Genomic DNA, 3836 nt, shown 5'->3' with positions numbered 1-3836 from the left:
GCTCTCCCTCGGGTCACGTCCTTCCCCGGTTGACCGCGTACCGGGTCTTGCTGCCTATGGGGGGGACCAGGCATCGAGCGTAGTGCTGGCATTGCGCCCAGCAATCCTTCGGCCAGGTCGAGTCTGAGCAACTGGGGACGCCTCCCTATAATAGGCTGCCGAGCCGTTACAGAAGTTAAGCCGGTTGAGGTCGGTTTTGCCGTTCGGGGATCCGCTTGCGTTCTATACGGCCCATTCTTCCCCCGGGGGCCGTAGGGGGGTGTTGGAAATTAGAAACTCATCATAACAAAAATATTTACTAAAGTGTGAATGAAAGAAAATGGAAGAAGAGAAGAGAATGAGAGTGAAAGGGGAGTGGAGTCACCTCCACCCCTCCATGGTGTCTCTCAAATGTTGAATCTAAGGCCCTATTTATAAGCTACTTAAATTACAAATTCAAATGAAATTACAATCAAATGCAAATTTCCTAATTAGTTCTAGATGATTCTTGTGGCCTTGATTGATTGTTACTTGTGGCTTGACTTGGGCTTGTGAACTTTTAACTCCCTTCATAGAAGCTTGAAACATTGAAGAATAAATGAAGGGATTGGAGTATTTGGAAGTGGCCCAATGTGGAGTGTCATTGAAGTGGCATTTTGGGCTTTTGAAGGTTTGGAAAAACCTTACACGCTGAAGTATTGGTCTGTTTGGGTCTCCAAATTGAATGTCCACTATATATTATTATATATCTTTGGAAAGCCCTAGATCTCAGCTTTCCAACGCCGCTGGAAGCATGTCAATTGGACTTTTCTAGCCCAAGTTATGATTTTTTGAAGGTGAAGAGGTCAGTCTGGCGAACTGCAGGGACTTGTTTTACGCTGAAATTGTGAAGCTAAACGAATAGCAATTTGTCCCCTCAAATCAGTGTCAACTATAAAGTGTTATATATGGTTGGAAAGCTCTAGAAGTCTACTTTCTAATGACACTGAGATCACTTCATTTGGAGCTTTGTAGCTCGAGTTATTCTTGTTGGAGTGTGAAGAGGTCAGGGTTGCAAATCCTCTTTGCTTCTCTTTGAGTTTGTTTCCAACTTTTTGCCACCTTGGGAGTGTGCTTCCTCTATTAGTGCTTTTATTGCTTCATTTTCCATAATTTCCTACAAAATTTATTAACTCAAGCAATCAAAGCAATATTCAATTTAATCACCAAAACACTCCCATAATTAAGCATTATGAATTGATTTTTATATGAAAAAGCATAGAAAAACATAACATGATGCGTAGTCATCAGCCCCCGAGCCAACGCTGTAACGCGACCTGCCTCCGTTGCAACGCCGCCCAGCCAACGCTGCAACGCGCCCGGCATCTGTTGCACCGCCCCCCAGCCAACGCTGTAACGCGACCTGCCTCCGTTGCAATGCCCCCAGCCAACGTTGCAACGCCTCCTGCCTCGCAGGGTGCCTGCTCACCCTTTCCCGGGCGCGTCTTTCTACGTGGACCACGTGCTGAGTCTAGGCGTGGCCCGACCTCGGCGGGTGCCAGCTCTCCCTCGGGCCACGTCCTTCCCCGGTTGACCGCGTACCGGGTCTTGCTGCCTACGGGGGGACCAGGCATCGAGCGTAGTGCTGGCATTGCACCCAGCAATCCTTCGGCCAGGTCGAGTCTGAGCAACTGGGGATGCCTCCCTATAATAGGCTGCCGAGCCGTTATAGAAGTTAAGCCGGTTGAGGTCGGTTTTGCCGTTTGGGGATCCGTTTGCGTTCTATATGGCCCATTCTTCCCCCGGGGGCCGTAGGGGGCGGGGGAGGGCGACTCGCCCCAAAGACGAAGGGTCATTTTCGACCGGGATATTTTTTCGCGCAGCCTTTAAAAAGTATTTTTGACGCCCCGACAGAACTTCAGGCAAAACTCATGAGCCAACGGTGATGTGTGGAAATTTGGGTCCTCCGTTGCAATCGCTGGGGCCGACGGGCCTGAACAGGCCACGTGCCTGTTCTGTCCGGCATGCTCAGCGAAACTCCTGTAGGATTTCGACGCAGTTTTTCCCAAGCACCTTTCGAATAAACGAGATCATTGCGTCGACGAAATTCGACCAAGGCACACATGCTGGCCGTCCACACCTGGGCAGGTGCCCGTGCAGGCCGGGTCTATGCCTAGCCCGGGCACCCCCGCGGTCGTTGCCCGGTCTCTGTTTCACGGGCCTTGGCCTGCGTCGAAAAACCCCGGCTTCTCCTGGGGAATAGTTATGGCCTCGATCCGAGAACTTTTTAACTCGTGAAATTTTTCAAGGGGAGGGACGAATCGAAGCGACAGGGGCTGAATCTCAGTGGATCGTGGCAGCAAGGCCACTCTGCCACTTACAATACCCCGTCGCGTATTTAAGTCGTCTACAAAGGATTCTACCCGCCGCTCGTTCGGAAAAGCGCTTCAAGGCATCCCCACAGGGCTCGTCCGCCCTGGGGGCGTCGCCAACGGCACGTGCCTCTGGGGGGCCAGGCCCCCTACTGCTGGTCGGCAAACGAGCGGCAGGCGTACGCGTCGCTTCTAGCCCAGATTCTGACTTAGAGGCGTTCAGTCATAATCCAACGCACGGTAGCTTCGCGCCACTGGCTTTTCAACCATGCGCGATGACCAATTGTGCGAATCAACGGTGCCTCTCGTACTAGGTTGAATTACTATTGCGACACTATCATCAGTAGGGTAAAACTAACCTGTCTCACGACGGTCTAAACCCAGCTCACGTTCCCTATTGGTGGGTGAACAATCCAACACTTGGTGAATTCTGCTTCACAATGATAGGAAGAGCCAACATCGAACGATCAAAAAGCAACGTCGCTATGAACGCTTGTGTAAATCATGCTGCTTGTATGCGAAGTTTGTATTCGTAGGTTTTGATGAATGACAAACCAACAAACGACATGAAAAGACATACCAACAAACAACTTGAATGAACAAGCATGAAGAGTTGAAAGCAAACACAACAACAACAAGAAACTCAAGTCCACAACATTGGAAGACAAGTATAGAGTCTTAGGACTTAGGTAACCTCTTGTTAAGAACCAATTGCTAAATCTCTCAACACACACTCACAAAATGTTTTGATGCACATCTTACAATTCGATGCTAGCCAAAAGGTTTAAAAACTTGTTTTCAAAGGTACAAAAGCATAGGAATTGACTCCAACAAGTTTGAGATCAATCCTAAGCATTTTGAAGTGATTTTAAGCCATTCTTTAAGGTTTGCATCGATGCACACTCATCTTGCATCGATGCAAAGCATGCAACGACTTGTTGCATCGATGCAAAGATGTTTGCATCGATGCAACCTAGCTGAAAATTCAAATTTCAGCATCAAAGACACATTTGCATCGATGCAAAGTGTTATGCATCGATGCAAATAATTCAAAAACATAAAAAAACGGCTAGTTTTGATATAAATGCTCCATCCCATTAATTCCCCAACGTTTCTAAGGTTTGGGGAATCTATAAATGGATGGATTAAAGCCTTATTTCATAAGTTTTGATTTTAGAAAACTATCTTGTTCATATTCTTTCATTCTACACATTTTTAAGTGATATAATACACAATTTGAGAGAGCAATATCAATTAGTTCAATAGTGCTAAACTTGTAATCACACACTCTTCTAGAGAGCACTCACTTCATCTCAACAATTCTTTGAAAATTGTTTTTCTTGTACACCTTGTGAATTGGAGTGTGATCTCCAAGGTTGAGTCAAGAGTTATAAACACTATAGTCGGTGAGGATACCAAAGAGGTATACTAAGTACTCAAGGCAAATCTTAGAGAAGGTATCTCTAAGTGGAGTGGGTTAGTATACGAGTGGTGATCATATACCGT

Source organism: Arachis duranensis, unplaced genomic scaffold, assembly GCF_000817695.3.
Source record: "Arachis duranensis cultivar V14167 unplaced genomic scaffold, aradu.V14167.gnm2.J7QH unplaced_Scaffold_56061, whole genome shotgun sequence".
NCBI lineage: Eukaryota > Viridiplantae > Streptophyta > Magnoliopsida > Fabales > Fabaceae > Arachis > Arachis duranensis.
This window is presented reverse-complemented; position numbering follows the sequence as displayed.